Below are 24,043 nucleotides of genomic sequence, written 5' to 3'. Positions count from 1 at the left end.
ACACCTGTTAATGTTGTTCCTTTCTTTCCTTCCCTCGCCCTTGCCCCTCAACAACTGACTGGCATAGTCAGTAGATGCATAACCCAGTCCTGCTAAACGAACTTCAGACCCGACAAGTCTCTGGCTTTGGTTTAAGTGTCAGCTGTGGCTCAGTGGGCAGCACACTCGCCTCTGAATCAGAAGGTTGTGGGTTTAAGTCCTACTCCAGGAACTTGAGCACATAAATGCAGACTGACACTCCAGTGCAGTGCTGAGGGAGCGCTGCACTGTTGGAGGTGTTGTCTTTCAGATGAGACGTTAAACCGAGGCCCCATCTACTCTCTCGGGTTGATGTTAAAGATCCGATGGCACTCTTTCGAAGAAGAACAGGGGAGTTATCTCCATTGACCTGGCCAATATTTATCCCTCAATCAACATCACAAAAACAGATTATCTGGTCATTATCACATTGCTGTTTGTGGGAGCTTGCTGTGCGCAAATTGGCTGCCGCATTTCCCACATCACAACAGTGACTACACTCTTTAAAAAGTACTTCATTGGCTGTGAAGCGCTTTGGGACGTCCTGTGGTTGTGAAAGGCGCTATATAAATGCAAGTCTTTTTTTTCCTTTTTGATGCCAAGTGTTAGCTGAACTCGGATCTGGGTGACCTTCATAATCCCGTAAGAGTGAGCACTCCAAGCTGAGGAATTGGCGAGGGTCCGATTCCAAATGCAACCCAGTGTAAACCCCCTATCTTCCACCGCCCCCCCACCATTGTAAATTGCATCAAATAAAATATTTGTGACACATTTTATGTCTTTGAAACGCCAAAGCACTTTCCACGTCTGAAGAGAAGTGATTATTGGGTAGACACACATGGCCGCCATTCTGCCTCCACCATGTCCTGCTGGAAGCGAGAAACTGAATGGCCACGTGACCTGGGGGAGGGATGCTAGTCCGGATTCTCCTGGCTCTTGTACTGAATGTACCATGAGAGCATTATTGTCCACCTGAACAAGCAAGTGGGACTATGTTTCATCTGAAGGGCAGGAAGAGAATGAGAATCAGGGAATGGTTACAGCACAGAAGGAGGCCATTCGGCTCGTCGAGCCTGTGCCGGTTCCCTGCAAGAGCACCTCAGTTAGTCCCACTCATCCACTCTTTCCCCGTAGCCCTGTAATTTTTTTTCTTTCAGATACATATCCAATTCCCTTTTTGAAAGCCATGATTGAATCTGCCTCCACCATCCTTTCAGGCCATGCATTCCAGATCCTAACCACTCGCTGCGTAAAAAAGTTTTTCCTCATGTCGCCTCTGGTTCTTCTGCCAATCTCCTTAAATCTGTGTCCTCTGGATCGCGACCCTTCCACCAATGGGAACAGTTTCTCTCTATTTACCCTGTCCAGACCCCTCATGATTTTGAACATCTCGATCAAATCCCCTCTCAACCTTCTCTGCTCTGAGGAGAACAACCCCAGCTTCTCCAGTCTATCCACATAACTGAAGTCCCTCATCCCTGGAACCAGTCTCGTAAATCTTTTCTGCGCCCTCTCTAAGGCCTTCACATCCTTCCTAAAGTGCAGTGCCCAGAATTGGACACAATAATCCAGTTGGGTCCGAACCAGTGTTTTATACAAGTTCATCATAACCTCCTTGCTTTTGTACTCTTTGCCTCTATTTATGAAACCCAGGATCCGGTAAGCTTTTTTAACCACTTTCTCAACCTGCCCTGCCACCTTCAACAATTTGTGCCCATATACCCCCAGGTCTCTCTGTTCATGCACCCCCTTTAGGATTGTACCCTTTAATTCATGTTCCCTCATAAACTGCACAATGGACACGATGCCCCTGATGTTGTGTCTCCATTCCAGGAACTTGAGTGCAAAAGGAGGGGATATACATGCATATCTTTCACCGATGAGCTTTAGAAATTGCTGACTGGGCAAATAATTTAACGCTTAGAGAAGACTTCTCCCTCCCGTTAAGCAAATGTTGAGTTTGATCATGGCTTCAGTGGGTGATTCAGATCAGAGATCTCCAGTCTGAACTCCGCCATGCAGCGACTGGGGAATGGCCGTTGGCATCGATGCCTCTGGGTTAGGGAGGAGGAAAATTGTCTTTCTGATGAAGTGCATGGATGTGATCCTCTGGTAAGGACAAGATCAGGCTCTGTCCGATTCAACAGTTTGTTGCAGCAACTTGCATTTATATAGCTTCTTTAACGTAGTAAAATGTCCCAAGGCACTTCACAGCAGTGTTATAAGACAAAACAAATACATTTGACACCAAGCCGCATAAGACGATATTAGGGCGGGTGACCAAAAAGGTTCGTCAAAGAGGTAGGTTTTGAGGAGTGGCTTAAAGGAGGAAAGAGAGGCGGAGAGGTTTAGGCAGGGAGTTCCAGAGCTTACGGGCTTGGCAACAGAAGGCACGGCCACCGATGGTTGAGCGATTTATAGTCAGGGATGCTCAAGAGGGCAGAATTAGCGCAGACATCTCGTGGGGTTGTGGGACTGGAGGAGATTGCAGAGATAGGGAGGGGCGAGGCCACGGAGGGATTTGTAAACAAGGATGAGAATTTTGAAATCGAGATGTTGCTTAACCGGGAGCCAGTGTCGGTCAGCGAGCACAGGGGGGTGATGGGCGTGCGGGACTCGGTGCGAGCTAGGACACAGGCTGCTGAGTTTTGGATCACCTCTAGTTTACGTCGGGTAGAATGTGGGAGGCTGGGCGGGAGTGCATTGGGGTAGTCAAGTCTAGAGGTAACAAAGGCATGGGTGAGGTAACAAACGCCCTATAGAGGCGCCGGTAAATCCTGAATGCGTGGGAGTGTTGGTCGTGGGCAGTCAGTACCGTTTTGGCACTGACAGCAGCAGGGCCGTGAATGCTTTCGGGAGCTGAGGGATGAAAAATCGGCAGATAAATTTGGAAGAGAAGCAGAGGGGGCACAACATAAATGTGTGGCGGTATGAGGAATATTCCAGTTGGCTTTGTTCAGAGTCAAATAAAGATAATCTAATCAGTTTGAGGTGTTTCTGCACTTTGTACCGTTTTTAATTGACACCTGGTTGGGGTAGGGTAGGCAAAAGTAAAATTGCTGCCTGGATTTAGGCAATATGCTAATGAGTAGCAGATATGTGTATATCCATGCCTCTGAATTGGGTGCAGTAATCCTTGAAAGAGGCAGCAACGTGCGGCAGCCAGGCCCCGGACTGCAAGACCACCAGTAGGTCGGGGCCATCAGAGGGAGCAGAGGGAGCCGGCATGCCACTGCAGGAGGGCGACGGCTGCGAAGCCAGGTCGCCGATTGCAGTGCGGGCAGGCACAGCAGGAGGGGCGAAGGAGCGGCGAGAGTCTGTGGAAGGAAGTGACCGGGGCCCAGGAGCGGCGTGAGTCTGGGGCCCAGAAGGGGCGAGGGGCAGCATGGGCCCAGCCCACGCTGCTATATGTGAGTGCGCTCGGTCCGTGCAGCAAAGCTGGTCTCCAGTTGTCTGGGGTAATCCCTGCCACTGGACCAAGACCCAGCTCTGTCGAGCCCGTGTGGTGGCTGGTGTGCAACGGCCACCCCACGTTTTAAAAAAAAAAAAAATCCACGCACAGGCATCTTCCACCCTTCGACATGTAGTTCAGGATCTGGAATATTAGGCTCTTCATTGAAACACCTGTGAACTCACTCCTTTCTGTCGTGGAAGCAAGTCATCCTCGTTTCGAGGGACTGCCTATGATGATGATGAGTAATCCTTTGTAGAGTAGGAATTGTTTTCCTTGCCATGCATGTATTGAATGATTTTGTTGCAAATTTTCAGACTTTGGGGGTCACAGGTTTAAACTGAACCCAAAACTGAACAGGAGATCCATCAGCATATGTGAACAGAAAAGACCAATTGATCTTTCAAGTGTAGCCCAACATTCTGATGGAGTCTAACCAAAACTGTTAACCTGTTTCATTTTTCTCTTTACGGATACTAATGGACCCACTGCGCGTTTTCAGCATTTGTAGTTTTATTACAAATTTTCTATTTGTAAATCTTTAAACTGAACTGCTTGAATAGGTGGAGGGGGAGAATATCAAAACATAAGAATTTAGGAGTAAGCCATTTGGCCCCTCTAGCCTGCTCTGCCATTCAGCACTGTCATGGCTGATCTTCTACCTCAACTCCACCTTCTTGCTCTATCCCCATATCTCTCGATTCCCTTAATAATCAAAAATCTATTGATCTCTGTCTTGAATACACTCAAAGACTAAGCCTCCACAACCCTCTGGGGTAGAGAATTCCAAAGATTCACCACCCTCTGAGTGAAGAAGTTTCTCCTCCTCTCAGTCCTAAATGGCTGATCCCTCATTCTGAGACTGTGACCCCTGGTTCTAGACTCCTCAGCCCGGGGAAACATCCTCCCTGCATCTACCCTGTCAAGGGAGGTTCGTTATGCAGAGAAGACAAGGTTGTTCGAAAGATATAAAGGTTGTCGAGAGAAAATCTAGCAGTAATTTTTTGCCAGTTCAGACATCTTATGGGTGAATGTGAGGAATAGATCGCAGCTTTTACATACGATTGGAAAAGAAAGGATGTGACGGCGCGTTTATTGATCTTTGGTCCGGTGTCATTATTAAGGGTTGAATTAGTTTATTTTCAATCTGTGAGGGCCTTCGAGTGAGCCATTCATTCACAGCACAAGGATGGCAAGTCAATTTTATTAACCTTGAGGAAAAGGCTTGAAATGAATGCCGTCATCATTCTAAGTGGTCTTGGAGATGAGCAGCTCGGAGAATGTTCCGGAGCAGCAGAGAGTCCTACTTTCCGCAACAGTTGTACGTTATCTCACTGGACACGAGAGCTCGAGTTTATCCTTACTGGCTAGAGTTCAGCCAATGCCAAACGGACACTCTTCTTCCTCCTTCCCCATCATCCCCTGCGCTCGCTGACCTCCTTGCCTGCTGCCCTCAAAGCCTCCCTGATAAAGTGCAACATCCCCACCGACACCTGGGAGTCCCTGGCCCAAGACCAGGGAGGAAGTGGAGGAAGAGCACCCAGGAGGGCGCTGAGCACCTCCTAGTCTTGTCACTGAGAGCATGCAGAAAATAAGCATCGGCAGTGGAAGGAGCGTGCGGCAAACCAGACTCCCCACCCACCCTTTCCTTCAACCACTGCCCCACCTGTGACAGAGATTGTAATTCCCGTATTGGACTGTTCAGCCACTTGAGAACTCACTTTTAGAGTGGAAGCAAGTCTTCCTCGATTTCGAGGGATTGCCTATGATGATGACACTTGCTCCCAATCCGGCAACGCTTCAACGTTAAAATCCTCATCCTTGTTTTCAAATCTCTCCCTATCATCATCCCTCCCTATCCCTCAATCAACATAACAAAAAAACAGATTATCCAGTCATTATCACATTGCTGTGTGTGGGAGCTTGCTGTGCGCAAATTGGCTGCCGTGTTTCCCACATTACAATAGTGACTACACTTCAAAAGCACTTCATTGGCTATAAAGCGCTTTGAGACGTCCGGTGGTCGTGAAAGGCGCGATATAAATCCAAGTCTTTTAATCTCCTCCAGTCCCAACAACCCCTAAGATATCTGCGCTCTTCAAATTCTGACCTCTTGCGCATACCCAATTTACTTCACTCCACCTTTGGTGGCCGTGCCTTCTGTTGCCTGGACCCCAAGCCCTGGAATTCCCTCCCTAAACCTCTCCGCCTCTCTCCCTCGCTCTCCTCCTTTAAGACGCTCCTTAAAACCGACCTCTTTGACCATGTTTTTGGTAATCTGACCTAATATCTCGCTATGTGGCTTGGTTTTGTTTGCTAATGCTCCTGTGACGCGCCTTGGGATGTTTTACTCGGTTAAAGGCGCTATATAGATGCATGTTGTTATAGCACTGTAAATGGGCCAGTCTAGCCTGAGGCTAGTACATGGTATGGAAATAAGTCATTTCCAACCTGGTGGGTCTCCCACTCAATCTCTGGTCCTGCTGAGTTCATCTAATCTCGGCTGGAATAATTAGGTGCTGCAGTTCAACTTTGGGGGTGGGGGAATGAAATATTTTTTTTGTTTGTTCATGGGATGTGGACATCGCTGGCAAGGCTGGCATTTATTGCCCATCACTAATTGCCCCTTGAGAAGTTGGTGGTGAGCCACCGCCTTGAACCGCTGCAGCCTTTGTGGTGAAGGTGCTCTCACAGTGGCAGTTTGATACAACTGAGTGTCTCGCTGGGCCATTTCAGGTGACTGTTAAAAGTCAATACTCATTGGAGTTCAGAATAATGAGAGGTGATCTTTTCAAAATATATAAGATAATGAGGTGGCTCGACAAGTTGGATGCAGAGAGGATATTTCCACTCATAGGAGAAACTAAAACTAGGGGACAGAGCCTCAGAATAAGGAGCCGCCCATTTAAAACTGAGATGAGGAGGAATTTCTTCTCCGAGGGTTGCAAATCTATGGAATTCTCTGCCCCAGCGAGCTGTGGAGGCTGGGTCATTGAATATATTTAAGGCGGAGATAGACAGATTTTTGAGCGATAGGGGAATAAAGGGTGAAGAGGAGCGGATGGGGAAGTGGAGCTGAGTCCATGATCAGGTATGATCTTATTAAAGCGGAGTAGGCTCGAGGGGCCAAATGGCCGACTCCTGCTGCTTATGTTCAACCACATTGCTGTGGGTCTGGAGTCATGTATAGGCCAGACCAGGACAGCAAATTTCCTTCTCTAAAAGGACATTAGTAAAGCTGAAATGTTTTAACATCACTCTGGTAATTTCATGGTCACCATTACTGGTTTTCCAGATTTATTTAATTAACTGAATTTAAATTCCCCAGCTGCTGTGGTGGGATTTGAACTTGTGTCTCTGGATCATTAGTCTAGGCTTCTGGATTATTAGTCAAGTAACATAACCACTCTGCTACCGTACCCAGGGTTCATGGTCTTGATTACTCGCACTGACTTTTGATGGCAAAGATTGAATGATCCACCAGTGAAGGACAAGATTGGGGTTGGCTACGATTCCACAATGTGTTCTAAAGCAGCACTACTTTTAATACTGTGCTGACTAGATGTAGTAATGTATTTTCTTTTGCTATCTCATCTCTTGCTCCCAGGCTGTGTGTTCCAGACTGTTGCAGGTTCTTGGTCACTCCTAATCTCTGCTTTGACGGTGACTTTGTATCTGCTTTTCCTCAAGCCTCTTGTGAAGCAACAACAACAACTTGCATTTATGTAGCACCTTTAACAGAGTGAAACATCCCAAGGCCCTTCACAGGTATTATGGGATGTGTTTCCATGGCGAATCCACGATATAAATGCATGTTGTTGTCGCCAGAGTGGCAGTTTGTGGTTCAGATCTAAGCAAGAAAGAAAGATTTGCATTTATATAGCGTCTTTCACAACCACCGGACGCCTCAAGTGTGGTCACTGTTGTAATGTGGGAAACGCGGCAGCAATTTGCTCACTGAAAGCTCCCACAAACAACAATTTGATAATGACGAAGATAAATCTGTTTGTGATGTTGATTGAGGGATAAATATTGGCCAAGACACCGGGGATAACTTCCCTGCTTTTCTTCTAAGTAGTGCCGTGGGATCTTTTACCTCCACCTGAGAGGGCAGACTCATCCGAAAGATGCCATCTCTGACAGAGTGGCACTCCCTCAGCACCGCACTGGAGTCTGGGTAATAAAGCAAAATAAGCCGGTGCCCTAAGAGGAGAGAAGCATTTCAGAAATGGTGTCTACAATGGAATTAGGTTCAGTGTAAGAATAGCAAAGGAAAGTTTGAAGTCAAGGATATGGAACTGGGGGAAGAGGCAAACTGTCACGAAATGGAAAAGAATATGGTTCAGCTTAAAGGGAAGGAAAAATTGCCAAATAGAACTGCAAATCAGCAGTGATAAATATTTAAACCGATTGTGGATATGGTCAAAATAAATTATGTTCCTGCAAGGGGAAAAGGAAATGTATCCAAGTTTGATGTTTCGTGGTTGTTAAGTGTTCAAAATTGTGAATGGTTTTGATTGTGAAAAGAAAGACTTGCATTTCTATAGCACCTTTTACAACCACCGGATGTCTCAAAAGTACTTGACAGCCAATGAAGTACTTTTGAGATGTAGTCACTGTTGTAATGTAGGAAACACAGCAGCCATTTGCACACAGCAAGCTCCCACAAACAGCGATGATGATAATGACCAGATAATCTGTTTTAGTGATGTTGATTGAGGGATAAATATTGGCCAGGATGCTGGGGATAATTCCCCTGCTCTTCTTCGCAATAGTGCCCTGGGATTTTTTACATCCACCTGAGAGGGCAGACAGGCCCTCGGTTTAAGGTGTCATCGAAAGGCGGCACCTCCGACAGTGCAGCACTCCTTCAGCACTGGACTAGAGTGTCAGTCTAGATTTTTTTTTATGCTCAAGCCCCGTGGAGTGGGACCTGTACCCACAACCTACAGACTCCGAGGCGAGTGTGCCACCCACTGAGCCATGGCTGACACACAGTAAATCAAGAGAAATTGTTTTCACTGGCAGGAGAGTCCGTAACCCGAGGATACAGATTTAAGATAATTGGCACAAGAACCAGAAAGGAGATGAGTATCATTTTTGAGACAGATTTGTTATGCTCTGAAATGCACTGCCTGAAAAGGCGGTGGAAGCCAATTCAAAAGGGAAATCGGATGTATATGAACATACTTGAAAATAAATATTTGCAGAGCTTTAGGGATAGAGCAAGGGAGTGGGACTAATTGGATAGCTCTTTCCGAGCTGGGGCATGCACGATGGGCTGAATGGTCTCCTTCTGTGCTGTACAATTCTACGAGTGGAGGCACACCTCAAAGTATGCTGCCAGGCTGAATTCCTGATTTAAAAAAAACAATTGCCTTTTAGGTAATGCTCCTCGTATGTCGAAAGAAATGTTTGAGCAAGTTAAGGAGGAAAGGGATATGGTAGACACGGAGCTGAGAGAAAGGGGAAAATGGAGAAGCTAAGATGGGGAACCCAAAGACAGGGAGGGAGGTGGTAAAATGGAACTAGAGCACAGGAGCAGGGTGGCTCGTTGATTGGATGGGATGAGGACTGGATCGAGTGGGTGTGCTTGTGGGGACATAAGTCCGGGGTCGTTGATGAAGGTCGGATGGATGAGGACTGAAGTCCAAATGTCTCTTCAGAAAGAAAGAAAGACTTGCATTTATATAGCGCCTTTCACAACCACCGGACGTCCCAAAGCACTTCACAGCCAGTGAAGTACTTTTGGAGTGTTGTCACTGTTGTAATGTAGGAAACGCAGCAGCCAATTTGCGCACAGCAAGCTCCCACAAACAGCAAAGTGATCATGAGCAAATAATCTGTTTTTAGTGATGTTGGTTGAGGGATAAATATTGGCCCCAGGACACTGGGGATAACTCGCCTGCTCTTCTTCAAATTGTGCTGTGTGATCTTTTACGTTCACCTGAGGGGGCAGACGGGGCCTCGGTTTAACGTAACATCAGAAAGATGGCACCTCCGACAGTGCGGCCCTCCCTCAGCACTGCACTGGGAGTGTCAGCCTAGATTTATTTGAGCTCAACACAACCTTGTGACTCAGAGGTGAGTGTGTTACCCACTGAGCCACGGCTGACTGGAACAATAAATCCAGATGTTAGCACTCCCTCAAGCTCCCATAACACATAGTAAGTAGTATTGACAGAAAGTCCTCTGGAGCACATTGCTCATCTGTCCTTTCAGCTATGATTTGGTGTGTGACTTGGAAAAACCCAAAGAGCGAGAAGTATTTGAATATACTGGGACTCCAATGCAGCAATAAGTGAGGTCAAGGAGTAGCTATGTTATTAACTAGAGTTCAAGATGGGTTCTGTTTATAGAACTGGAAAGCGATCTTTGCATATTCCCACTGTTTATATTGGATTTCCATAGGTGACTGGCCTTGCACCTATCAATTGTTCTGCAATTTATTCCAACAATGTCCCTTTTTGATTCCTTCGGTCGAGTTTGAATGGTTTGGAAAATGCGATGGAATGGCGGAGTGTTGTTGAAAATAATTGTCGTTGCGAAGGATGTGACACCAGTTAAAGAAGATTTAATTGCTACCTTAGTGAGTTTCAGGAAAGTAAATGTCGGCATTCTTAGAGGATGAGGAAAGGGGTGGGTGAAAGTTTGTGTTCAGTCGTCATCATCATATGCGGTCCCTCGAATCGAGGATGACTTGCTTCCACGCCAAAAAGTTCACAGGTGTTTCAATGAAGGACCTAATATTCCAGGTCCTGAACTACATCCTGAAGGGTGGAAGATTCCCTGTGCGTGGATTTTTTAAAAATGTGTGGTGGCCTTTGCACACCAGCCACCACACGGGCTTGACAGTTATCCCCAGTGTTCTGGCTAATATTTATCCCCCAATCAACATAACAAAAACAGGTGATCTGGTCATTATCACAATGCTGCGTGTAGGAGATTGCTGTGTGCAAATTCGCTGCCACGTTTCCTACATTACAATAGCGAGTTCACACTGGGGAGAGGCCGCTCCCCTGCTCAGTGTGTGGGGAGGGATTCACTCAACTCTTCTAGACTGTTGACACACCGAGTTCACAAGTGACTGCAGAGTTTGGATTCTGCTGTTATTGCTGCTGTTATTCACATCCTACTGAGTCGTGTTCATTTTGTTACTTGCCGTTTGTTTCTGCTGATAAACTCCTGCTTAGTTGAAGGGTTATTAATATTTTGATATTTCAAATAACCGTGTTGATATTTGATGTCTCCAAGATAAGAGGAAACTAATTGATGTCCTGTTTCTGACTGCTCCATTTTTGATCGGGGCGGAGGAGCAGTGAGAGATTGGGGCCCAGGAGCGTCGTGATCGGGGCCCAGGAGAGGCGAGGGTTCGGGGCCCGGAAGAGGCGAGGGTTCGGGGCCCGGAAGAGGCGAGGGTTCGGGGCCCGGAAGAGGCGAGGGTTCGGGGCCCGGAAGAGGCGAGGGTTCGGGGCCCGGAAGAGGCGAGGGTTCGGGGCCCGGGAGAGGCGAGGGTTCGGGGCCCGGAAGAGGCGAGGGCCTAGGGGCAGCATGGGCCAGCCCACACTGCGATCTGTGGATAGTAGGAGCACACTAGGTCCGTGCAGCAGAGCTTGGTCTCCAGTCGCCTTGGTTAACCCTTGCCACTGGATCAAGACCTAGCTCTGTCAAGCCCGTGTAGTGGCTGGTGTGCAAGGCCACCCCACGTTAAGAGAATCCATGCACAGGCATCTTCCACCCTTTAGTATATAGTTCGTTACCTAGATTGTCAGGTCCCTCATTGAAACACCTGTGAACTCATCTATTTTTGGTGTAGAAGCAGGTCATCCTCGATATGAGGGACTGCCTAATACTATACTATACACTCCAAAAGTACCTCATTGGCTGTAAAGCGTTTGAGATGTCTGGTGCTTGTGAAAGGTGCTATATAAATGCAAGTCTTTCTTTCCTTCCTTTCTCCCTTTCCTTTATTTCTTTCAACCAACATTCATTGTCTCTCTCTCTCTCGCTCTCTCTCTCTCTTTCTTTCTCTCTCTCTCACGATAATTGTTAGCACTTCACAAGTTCCATCCCTGGCCTCCTCTGATGCTGAGGGAGAGATAATATCTGTCCCTGGAGATTTGTTAGTTTGTGAGCCCTTTAAGCCTGATTAGAACATCTACCTCATTGATGCCAAAGTCCTTAAACCTACATGGATTGTTTGCACAGTGGGGCATGATACTGTTGAGCTCTCTAGTGAATATTTCAAAGGACGTGGGGTTCAGTAGCATTGTGGTTATGTCACTGGACTAATAATCTCGAGGCCTGGACGAATAAATCTGGAGACTTGGATTCAAATCCCACCACGGCAGCTGGGGTAACTTAAAACCAGTTAATTAAATAAATCTGGAATTAAAATGCTAGCATCAGTAATGGTGACCATGAAACTACTGGATTGTTGTTATCATCATCATAGGCAGTCCCTCGGAATCGAGGAAGACTTGCTTCCGCTCTTCGCATGAGTTCTTTGGTGGCTGAACAGTCCAATACGAGAGCCACAGTCTCTGTCACCGGTGGGACAGATAGTCCTTGAGGGAAAGGGTGGGCAGGGAACCTGTTCTAAAATCCAACTGGTTCACTCGCTATCTTTACTGGGTCTGGCCTATATGTGACTCCAGACCCACAGCAATGTGGTTGGCATTGGTTGACAACTGCCCTCCGAAATGGCCCAGCGAGCCACTCCGTTGTACCAAACCCCCTGTGACACAGTCAGCACTGTGGGAGCACCTTCACCACATGGCCTTGCCAGCAACGCCCATATCCCCATGACCAAATACATCTTTGTTAAAATATTCATTCAGTCTGCTGCTCATCCTCTCTTTCACCTGCATGTAAGATTCTCGTGTCTTCTTGACTGCCCGCGCTTTTATGGTACTGGAATAATTTCTTGCTGTTGTCTTCAGTATCTATTTTCTTGTTCATATTTTACTTGCTGACCATCCTTTAGACTTGCCCCCTTGAGGTTTCCGGGATTCGCTTCTTCCCTGCAGGCCCAATGAAGCTACTGTCTCTCTTTATTTCCACTTCTGAATGTCTTGTTCACCGGTTTCAAGTCCGACATTTGCTCAGCTTAGCTATGTATTTGTCTTGCATTTTCCACAGCCGCTTTGTTCTTTCTGCACCAGCATATCGGTCTGGGTTATCGTGTTGTCTAGGAACCCATAACCTCTGGTAAATTCATGTCATATCATCATCATAGGCAATCCCTCGAAATGAGATTGATTTCCTTCCATGCCAAAAAAGAATGAGTTCACAAGTGTTTCAATGAAGGACCTAATATTCCAGATCCTGAACTACATCCTTGAAGGGTGGAAGATGCCTGTGTGTGGATTTTTTTTAACGTGGGGTGACCGTTGCACACCAGCCACCACACGGGCTTGACAGAGCTAGGTCTTGGTCCAGTGGCAAGGGTTAACCAAGAAAACTGGAGACCAGCTCTGCTGCACGGACCCAGTGCGCGCACATATCGCAGTGTGGGCTGGCCCGTGCTGCCCCTGGGCCCTCGCCTCTTCTGGCCCCGAACTCACGCCTCTCCTGGGACCCGATCACATCCCTCTACATTCTCTCGCTGCTCCTTCGCCCCGACCTCGCCGCTCCTGCTGTACCTGCCCACGCTCCAATCATCGACCTGGACCTTGCAGACGTCCCTCTTCACTGCCGCCACCCTCCTGCACCAGCTCGCGCTGTACCTTGCCGTGGTAAGCCGCCACGCTGCTCATGGCCGCTGCTCGCCGCTCCTTTCATGGCCCTGACCTGCTGCTGATGGTCTCTCGCAGTCATAATGGTGTTGCCATTGTTGGTGGTATTTCTCCAGCGACTTGAGGTGTCTACTGTACATGGTCCACGTCTCTGAGCCATACAGGAGAGTGGGTATTACGACAGCCTTATAGACCATGAGCTTGGTGGTAGATTTGCGGGTCTAGTCCTACAAATCCCCTGAGAGGAGAGACGCACCAATATTAGTGTCCTCGACCAGGCCAACATCCCCAGCATTGAAACACTGACCACACTTGATCAGCTCCACTGGGCAGGCCACATTGTCTGCATGCCAGACACGAGACTCCCAAAGCAAACGCTCTACTCGTAACTCCTTCATGGCAAACGAGCCAAAGGTGGACAGAGTAAAAGTTACAAGGACACCGTCAAAGCCTCCCTGATAAAGTGCAACAGCCCCACCAACACCTGGGAGTCCCTGGCCAAAGACCGTCTTAAGTGGAGGAAGAGCAACTGGGAGGGCGCTGAGCACCTCGAGTCTCATCGCCAAGTGCATGCAGAAAGCAAGTGCAGGCAGCGGAAAGAGCGTGCAGCAAATCTGTCCCACCCACCCTTACCCTCAACGACTATCTGTCCCACCTGTGGCAGGGACTGTAGTTCTCGTATTGGATTGTTCAGCCACCGAAGGACTCATTCTAAGAGTGGAAGCAAGTCTTCCTCGATTGCGAAGGACTGCCTATGATGTTGTTGGTGTTGTCAGCACACCACTTCTGGGAAGGGGGCATTTGGGAAAGGGAACAGAAAGGTATGACCCCCCCCGCCCACCCGCTCGTGCCCCAGTTCATAAATTACTAGACTCATGAAAGTGACATTATTGAGCACCAAAACATATTCGTAAATGATTTGGACCTGGGAATGGAGTCGGAGGTTGTAGTTCGATGCCAAATTGGGAGGTCTTGCTAACAATGAGGAGGACTGCACCAAAATACAAGAAGACATAAGCAGGCTTTCAGAGCAGGTGGACAAACAGCCAATGAAGTTCAATATGGCGAAGTGTGAGGCGGTTCATTTGTGCTGGAGAAATAAAAAGGGCAACTTATTCCTTGTAAGGCGAGAAACTAAGTGGAATACAAGCGCAGAGAGATCTGGGAATACAGATACATAAATCGATAAAAAACAGTGAATTTGAAAGATTCACAACGCTCTGGGTGAAGAAATTTCTCCTCGTTGCTATCTTAAATGGTCGACCCCTTATCCTGAAACTGCCCCCCCCTGCCCCCGGTTCTAGACTCTCCAGCCAGGGGGAAACAATCTCTCAACCTCAAACCTGAAGAGGATGCTGCCTCTTGAGCGATTCCAACATTTTCTGTTTCAGGTTTCCAGCATCCGTCGTATTTTGCTTTAGTTTTAGACTTAAGAGGTCGGGCCTACAAGTGACTCCAGACCCACAGCAGTGTGGCTGACTCATAACTGCCCCTTTTGAAATGGCCCAGCGTGCCTCACTTCTCAAGGGCAATTCGGGAAGGGCAATAAATGCTGGCTATGCCAGTGACGGGCCAAATTCCATAATAAATAACGAGGAGATCTGATGGAGCTCTTTAAAATTGTGACGGGATTCAATAGGGTGGTGTGGAGAAAGTTTGCACTTGTGGATAAGAGGGTATAAATACAAGATCGCTACCAGCAGATCAAAGGAAGAATTTAGGAGGAATTTCTTCACACACAGCCCGTTTCTATGCTGTACATTCTCTGTAATTAAGTCGTCGATGACACGAGTCGAAATTCTGACTCTGCAAGCTGCCTTGTTTAGCATCATTCAAAACTTATTGGTCAATGTTTGCATGAGAAAGGTGAGGAGATAAAGCAGATGTGTGTGTGTGTGTGTGTGTGTAATATATAATATATATATATATCTATCCTCTCTAAATGAGCCTTTTCTTGTGTCCAAGTGTTTTAACTACAGGTAATGTTTAAAAATTAACGGCACTAACGTCAGTCATTAGGACGATAAAAAAGCCACTGTTTGTTGTTCCTCAAGGCATACCTCTGTCTTTCAGTTCTCAACAATGCACTTAATTGCTGGAGAGCCCAAGGGGAGACAGCAGTGAATTAATGTAGTGAGTAGTAGGGGTTGTTACCATCTATATAATCACTTAGTGCCTGTCGATTTCTTGGATTTCCTCTTCATGGAATCTCGCCAAACAAATTTCTTATCCAAGTGTGGAATTCCAGTGCAGCCTTTCTATCTTGTTTTATTGCTGGTTTTATCTGGGTTAACTTTGTATTCCCTGGCTTAACTGCTTGGCGCAACAGATTGTTCGACAGCCTACCAAACTGGCCGATTTTTTCCGGCAGTGCTCAAGGCATGACTTGCGGTGAAGCGAGTATCACCGAGTCGACTGTTGCGACCTTTCCGACCTCCACATGACCCACCGCTGTGAAGGCAAGGGTGGCTCTGGTGTTTCCCAATCTGCTGACCTCCCAACGATTGCTTTCTAAAGGAGTGGGGCTAGTCCTCAACGCGTCAGTGTGCTTGTATCGTATAAAGAAAGGGACTAACTGTTTGTACTGCACTTTTTTTTGACAGATAGGCATCTGTCCAGCCCCCCCCCCCACCCTCCATGCCCGCACTGCACTTTTTTGACTGACCGGTGACAAGCCCCGCCCCCGTCAAGCTCCGCTCCACCCCCCCCCCGGACCCAAATCATTCCATGCACGTGGTGCCGAGAAGCAGGATCTGAGCTCCGACTCTCTTTTACCCGCCCCCCCCCACCCTTGGCTGGCCTGGGCCCAATAAGGGAATTAAGGGTTATGGGGAGCGGGCGGGTAAGTGGAGCTGAGTCCACGGCCACATCAGCCATGATCTTGTTGAATGGCGGAGCAGGCTCGAGGGGCTAGATGGCCTACTCCTGTTCCTAATTCTTATGTTCTTATTCTTTCAAACCCCTATAAGGGACATCGTTGGAGTGGATGATACCCAGAAGTCACAACACTGTCACTATTCACTTCTTATCCAATAAACCTGTTAACGATCCGTACACAATGCGAGCCCCATCTATGGTGGACGGTAGGGAGGATGCACTTGCGCTGGGGTAAGGCACTTCGGCTGGGGGGGGGATGTACTTGGACTGGGGTACGGGACTTTGGTTGGCCCTTGCTGTCTTCTGGGGAGCTATGTCCTCTGTCGATTCAGGAAGTCAAAGTGGATCGAGTTGCAATTTGCAAAGCCAGTGAGACCATGGGATGGGTGGTTCGAGCTACGCATTCCTGTGAAACTTCAGGGTGTGGCTTATCCTCCAAGGGGACCAATCAGAAACAAAGGGTGGAGCATGTTGGCCATTTTGGCAGAACAAACAAATACGTCCATAAAGAAAGACTTTCATTTCTGTAGCGCCTTTCACGACCACTGGACACCCCAAAGTGCTTTACAGCCAATGAAGTACTTTTTTTGAAGTGTAGTCACTGTTGTAATGTAGGAAATATTGAGAACACTGACGTTGGTGCGCCTATCCTCCCAGGGGATTTGCAGGAGCTTGCGTAGGCAACGTTGATGGTATTTCTCCAGCACTTTGAGGTGTCTACTGCATATGGTTCACATCTCTGAGCCATACAGGAAGGCGGGTATCACTATAGCTCCCAAAGCAAGCGCTCTATTCGGAACTCCTACACGGCAAGCGAGCCCCAGGTGGGCAGAGGAAATGTTTCAAGGACACCCTCAAAGCCTCCTTGATAAAGTGCAACATCTCACCGACACCTGGGAATCCCTGGCCAAAGACCGCCCCAAGTGGAGGAAAAGCATCCAGGAGGGCGCTGAGCACCTCGAGTCTCGTCGCGAGAGCATGCAGAAAGCAAGCGCTGGCAGCGGAAGGAGCATGCGGCAAACCAGACTCCCCACCCACCCTTTCCTTCAACCACTGTCTGTCCCACCTGTGACAGAGACTGTAATTCCTGTATTGGACTGTACAGTCACCTGAGAACTCGCTTTTAGAGTGGAAGCAAGTCTTCCTCGATTTTGAGGGACTGCCTATGATGATGATGTAGGAAATATTGCAACATTCCAACCACAACTTGCATTTATGTAGCGCCTTTAATGTAGTAAAACGTAGAATCATAAAATGGTTACAGCAAGGAAGAAGGCCATTCAGCCCGTCGAGCCCCTGCCGGCTCTCTGGAAGAGCACTTCAGCTAGTCCCACTCCCCCGCCCTTTCCCCTTAGACCTGCAATTTTTTCCCTCAGGTACTTATCCAACTCCCTTATGAAAGCCACGATTGAATCTGCCTCCACCACCCTTTCAGGCCGTGCATTCCAGCTCCTACCACTCGTTGTGTAAAAACGTTTTTCCTCATGTCGCCTTTGGTTACATAAGAATTAGGAACAGGAGTAGGCCATCTAGCCCCTCGAGCCTGCTCCGCCAGTCAACAAGATCATGGCTGATCTGGCCGTGCACTCAGCTCCACTTACCCACCCGCTCCCCATAACCCTTAATTCCCTTATTGGTTAAAAATCTATCTCTCTGTGATTTGAATACATTCAATGAGCTAGCCTCAACTGCTTCCCTGGGCAGAGAATTCCACAGATTCACAACCCTCTGGGAGAAGAAATTCCTTCTCAACTTTTTAAATTGGCTCCCCCGTATTTTGAGGCTGTGCCCCCTAGTTCTAGTCTCCCCGACCAGTGGAAACAACCTCTCTGCCTCTATCTTGTCTATCCCTTTCATTATTTTAAATGTTTCTATAAGATCACCCCTCATCCTTCTGAACTCCAACGAGTAAAGATCCAGTCTACTCAATCTATCATCATAAGGTAACCCCCTCATCTCCGGAATCAGCCTAGTGAATCGTCTCTGTACCCCCTCCAAAGCTAGTATATCCTTCCTTAAGTAAGGTGACCAAAACTGCACGCAGTACTCCAGGAGCGGCCTCACCAATACCCTGTACAGTTGCAGCAGGACCTCCCTGCTTTTGTACTCCATCCCTCTCGCAATGAAGGCCAACATTCCATTCGCCTTCCTGATTACCTGCTGCACCTGCAAACTAACATTTTTGGATTCATGCACAAGGATCCCCAGGTCCCTCTGCACCGCAGCATGTTGTAATTTCTCCCCATTCAAATAATATTCCCTTTTACTGTTTTTTTTTCCCAAGGTGGATGACCTCACATTTTCCAACATTGTATTCCATCTGCCAAACTTTAGCCCATTTCGCTTAACCTATCTAAATCTCTTTGCAGCCTCTCTGCATCCTCTACACAACCCGCTTTCCCACTAATCTTTGTGTCATCTGCAAATTTTGTTACACTATACTCTGTCCCCTCTTCCAGGTCATCTATGTATATTGTAAACAGTTGTGGTCCCAGCACCGATCCCTGTGGCACACCACTAACCACCGATTTCCAACCCGAAAAAGACCCATTTATCCCGACTCTCTGCTTTCTGTTAGACAGCCAATTCTCTATCCATGCTAATACATTTCCTCTGACTCCGCGTACCTTTATCTTCTGCAGTAACCTTTTGTGTGGCACCTTATCGAATGCCTTTTGGAAATCTAAATACACCACATCCATCGGTACACCTCTATCCGCCATGCTCGTTATTTCCTCAAAAAATTCCAGTAAATTAGTTGAACATGATTTTCCCTTCATGAATCCATGTTGCGTCTGCTTGATTGCACTATTCCTATCTAGATGTCTCGCTATTTCTTCCTTAATGATAGCTTCAAGCATTTTCCCCACTACAGATGTTAAACTAACTGGCCTATAGTTACCTGCCTTTTGTCTGCCCCCTTTTTTAAACCGAGGCGTTACATTAGCCGCTTTCCAATCCAATGGTACCTCCCCAGAGTCCAGAGAATTTTGGTAGATTATAACGAATACATCTGCTATAACTTCCGCCATCTCTTTTAATACCCTGGAATGCATTTCATCAGGACCAATCGTCTTAAATCTGTGTCCTCTGGTTCTCGACCCTTCTGCCAATGGGAACAGGTTCTCTCTATCTACTCTGTCTAGACTTCTCATGATTTTCAACACCTCCATCAATCTCCTCTCGACCATCTCTACTCTAAGGAGAACAACCCCAGCTTCTCCAGTCTATCCCCGTAACTGAAGTCCCTCATCCCTGGAACCATTCTCGTAAATCTTTTCTGCGCCCTCTCTAAGACCTTCACATCCTTCCTAAAGTGCAGTGCCCAGAATTGGACACAATACTCCAGTTGAGACCGAACCAGTGTTTTATACAGGTTCATCATAACTTCCTTGCTTTTGTACTCTATACTTCTATTTATGAAGTCCAGGATCCCGTAAACTTTTTGAACCACTTTCTCAACCTGCCTTGATTTATGCATATTGTACACAACGCGTCAATGATTTCTGCACATATACCTCCAGGTCTCTCTCTTCCTACACACCCTTTAGGATTGTACCCATCAGTTTATAATGCCTCTCCTCGTTCTTCCTACCAATGGTGCTTGACAGAAGCTTAATTGGACTAAAATTGATGCCGAGCCAAAGGAGAAATTAGGAGAAGTGACCATAAGAACAGGTAATGTAGGAAACGCAGTGGCTAATTTGCGCACAGAAAGATCCCACCGACAGCAATGAGATCATAAGAACAAGAATTAGAAGCCGGAGTAGGCTATTCAGCCCATCTAGCCTGCTCCACCATTCAATACGATCATGGCTGATCTTCAACGTTAACTCCACTTTCCTGCCCGATCTCCATATCCCCTGATTTTCCCCTAGAGTTGAAAAATCTATCGATCTCAGCCTACCTGTCTAAGCTTGGGCAAAAAGCACTGTTCCTTTGTTCCTTTAAAGCTGCGTGGCCGCTCTGCAGGTCCCATGGAAACAGCACGCATCCCCGGAATTTTGAATGGGCCAAGCAGTGCGCGCACCCCCCCCCCCCCCCCCCCCGTCAAAAAAAATAGAGGGATCATTGGCAAAGGGGTGGGCTTTTGAGCTTTATGGAGGGCCTTAAAGGAAGAGAGTGAGGTGGAGTAGAGGAGAAGTTTCAGAAGGGAATTCCTGGACATGGGGCTCATACAGCTGAAGGCACTGCCACCAGTGGTGGGGTGAAGGGAGTGGGTGGGCCACACTCGGATTGTTCGATACACGTAGGACAGAAGATGTCTCAGCGCCAGCACCAGGGACCTACTGATGTGTGACAGTATTTTACTATTTGAATTCGCCTGGACATCAGCTACAACCGGTTCACTGTACAACTCAATGAATGAAAGAAAGACTTGCATTTATATAGCACCTTTCACGACCTTAAGATGTCGCGAAGCACTGTACAGCCGTCTTAAAACATATAAGATTCTGAGAGAGTTTGACAGGGTAGATGCTGAAAGATTATTTCCTCTGGGCGAAGAGTCTAGAACCTGGGGGCACAGTCTCAGGATAAGGGGTGGGCCTTTCAAGACAGAGATCGATAGAAATTTGGAGTCTAGGGGAATCAAGGGATGTGGAGATCGGGAAAGTGGAGTTGATGTCGATGATCAGCCATGATCTTATTGAATGGCGGAGCAGGCTTGAGGGGCCGTATAGCTTACTCCTGCTCCTAATTCTTATAAGCCGTGTGGAGAGATGACGTGTCTCTAAAAAAAAAAGACTTGGATTTATAAAATGGCTTTCACAACCACCGGACATCTCAAAGTGCTTTATACCAATGTAGTCACTGCTATAATGTAAGAAACGCGGCAGCCAATCTGTGCACAGCAATCTCCCATAAACAGCAATGTGATAATGAGCAGATAATCTGTCTTTTTTGTCATGTTGATTGAAGGATAAATATTGGCCAGGACACGGGGATAACTCCCCTGCTCTTCTTTGAAATAGTGCCATGGGATCTTTCACATCCTCTTGAGAGAGCAGATAGGACCTCTGTTTAACGTCTCACCCAAAAGATGGCATCTCCAACAGTGCAGCGCTCCCTCGGCACTGCACTGGAATGCCAGCATAGATTTTCTGTGCTTACGTCCCTGGAGTGGGACTTTAACGCACAACCTTCTGACTCAGAGGCGAGAGTATTACCCACTGAGCCGCAGCTGTAGTGGATGAACCTTGCCAGGGGCCTCCTCTGGTCACATAAAATACTTACAATTCTATGGGAGTTGACTGTCTTCTTCGGGGTGTATTGGAATATTATGGTGTATTGAGCGACTAGAATTTTTATTTATTTTTTAATTCGTAGCCAATCGTTCCAATTCTTTGTCAAATCACAAACGCCAGAGGTCACCTTGCACATGCCAAGGATCACTCTGCGCCAATGCTCTTAGCCAAAAGGCCTAGAGCCACTGCACTGTTCCTGGAAGTACTGCAATACCAGGTTCGTGCCATGGAGGTGGATGGGTCAGGTCCCCCACACACCTCCGTGGAGGTGGATGGGTCAACCCTCCCCACCCACCTCCTGTTTCCAAAAATGCAAGCATATACCTTCCTGACCAGGGAGAAACCACCCGGAGGTCATGGTGGCTGGTCAGAAACGGTACTACACTTGATCTTAGCCAAAAGGCCGAGAAGCGACTAGAATTGCAGAAGAGCAATTCATTGACAGCATACAGTTGACAAAATGTGTTCCGGAGTGAGTCCCTTCGGTTGATCAAGGCAGTGTTGTAACTCGGCCATGCTGACCGAGAGAGTCTCTAGTTCTGTGGTCAATGAGTTGATCTGGGCCAGGATGCGATGATTGGCTTTCACCCTGGAAACTGTTTTATTTATTTATATATTATACAACGGGTGGTATGTTAACGATATAATTTGACTAATTATGCTGATCAACCATAAAAATCAAGAAATGCGCTGGGCTAATTTAAAATAAACAGTCTGCAAGGGGCTATGATTAGGTGCAGGAACAGAGGCGGTGAGACTGCATTCAAGCGTCTCTCTCCTGGGATCCCAACTTAAACCTTCCCCCCGCACTTCCTGATTAACTATTCAATGTCAATTCAAATTGTGCACAATTGTAACCCTCAAACTGATGTTATACTGTGCTCAGTGGGGTGCTTGGCTCCCAGCACACTGGGACTCATCCGTAGCCAGGGACAACCTTTGCCAAGACTTGCCAAGAATTTGAAAATAAATTGTTTGCAGTTTCAGTTTCCACTTACAAACAGCTTTTCCTTAATTTTATGCAAGTAGTACTTTGGAACATTTACAGCATAATGCATATATCAGCTGTGGCTCAGTGGGCAGCACCCTCTTCTCTTGAGTCAGAAGGATGAGGGTTCAAGTCCCACTTGAAGAGGCTTGAGCACAGAAATCTAGGCTGACACTCCAGTGGAGTGTTGGAGGTGCTGTCTTTTGGATGTGAGATTAAACCGAGGTCCCGTCTTACCCCCTCGGGTCTATGTAAAAGATCCCGTGGCACTATTTCAAAGAAGAGCAGGGGATTTATTTTTAGTGTCCTGGCCAATATTTATCCCTCAATTAACAGCACCAAAAAACTGATTATCTGGTCATTATCACATTGCTGATGGCTGGAGCTTGCTGTGCACAAATTTTCTGTTACGTTTCCTACATTACAACAGTGACTGCACTTCAAAAAGTACTTCATTGGCTGTAAAGCGCTTTGAGGCAGCTAGTGGTCGTGAAAGGCGCTATAGAAATGCAAGTCTGCCCCGTGCTCTGGAATTCCCTGTCTAAACCGCTCCGCCTCTATCACTCTCTTTCCTCCTTCAAGACGCCACTTAAAACCTGCCTCTTTGACCAAGCTTTTGGTCACCTGCCCTAATGTGTCCTTGTGCGGCTTGGTACCAAATTTTGTGTGAATTACTTTTCTGTGGAAGCATCTTGGGATGTTGTACTACTTTAAAGGAGCAATATAAATGCAAGTTGTTAAGCCATCATTTTGTGGACTTTCTGCATGGCGTACCATGTAAATTGTGCCACTGCAATGGCGCAAGGTTCACAGGAAATTCCGGGCCCTTATGTTTTCCCCTCTCTCACAGTCACACACATTTTGTTTGGCACTCCCCATAGCAACAGTGTTGGTACGTTTGACTGGAGAACTGCAGTGAGCGCATGCCCTCGCCTTTGCCGAGACTCTGTGTCAACAGTGAGCCAGTCTTTTGCGGTTTCCTGGTGCTGTGGTGCCCCGCCCTCCTCGGTCAGGTGAATGGTGCAGGTACAGAGTGCGCCGAGACCAAACTGCATTGTAAATTCGGCTGTTTGAAAAGGGCAGCAAGCTGGTCAGTTTGTCTTCCTTGAGTTACGCAGCTTGCATAAGGCCACCTCCAGCAGACAGATTGCTGAAGATGACAGAACAAGCCCTGCACTGTGTGCTGAGAGAGTCACGTGCTGCACTCCGGAATGCAAACACTGCGGAGAGACTGACAAACAGTTGAAGTCTATTAATTGGCATTCGCGATGGGGGAAGTTTCTCATTTTATGACATTACTTTCTCGCTCGCTTCTGCTTGCTCTTATTCTTCTTTTTCTTCTTTCCCTTCCCCCTCCAGCAAAACCAACCTCGTCGTCCGAGCTTTTGGTCACCTGTCCCAATACCTCTCTTTGCGGCTCGGTGTCAGGTTATTTTCTGGCTACGCTCCTGTGAAACGCCTCGGGGTGCTTTTTTATAGGTTAAAGATGCTATAAAAATGCAAATTGTTGTTGGTGCATAGCAATCATGGGGAGCAAAATAAATCACTGATGGGAATATAAGAACATAAGAAATAGAAGCAGGAGTAGGCCATTCGGCCCCTCGAGCCTGCTCCGCCATTCAATAAGATCATGGCTGATCTTGTACCTCAACTCCACTTTCCTACCCAATCCCCATATCCCTCGATTCCCATAATATCCAAAATTCTATCGATCTCTGTCTTAAAT

At 47.3% G+C, this 24,043-nt stretch overlaps 1 protein-coding gene and 1 pseudogene across 2 annotated transcripts in view; one reads left to right on the top strand and one right to left on the bottom strand.

Moving 5' to 3' along the window:
* Positions 1-24,043, top strand: part of agrn (agrin) — a 552,899-nt gene that overhangs the window by 42,076 nt on the left and 486,780 nt on the right. The window lies entirely within an intron of this gene.
* On the bottom strand, positions 21,510-21,744 carry LOC139229419 (U2 spliceosomal RNA; annotated as a pseudogene).

This window comes from Pristiophorus japonicus, chromosome 18 (assembly GCF_044704955.1).
Source record: "Pristiophorus japonicus isolate sPriJap1 chromosome 18, sPriJap1.hap1, whole genome shotgun sequence".
In the NCBI taxonomy this organism is placed as follows: Eukaryota; Metazoa; Chordata; class Chondrichthyes; family Pristiophoridae; genus Pristiophorus; species Pristiophorus japonicus.
The sequence above is the reverse complement of the archived record's forward strand: the minus strand, read 5'-3'. Positions and strand labels throughout refer to the sequence as shown.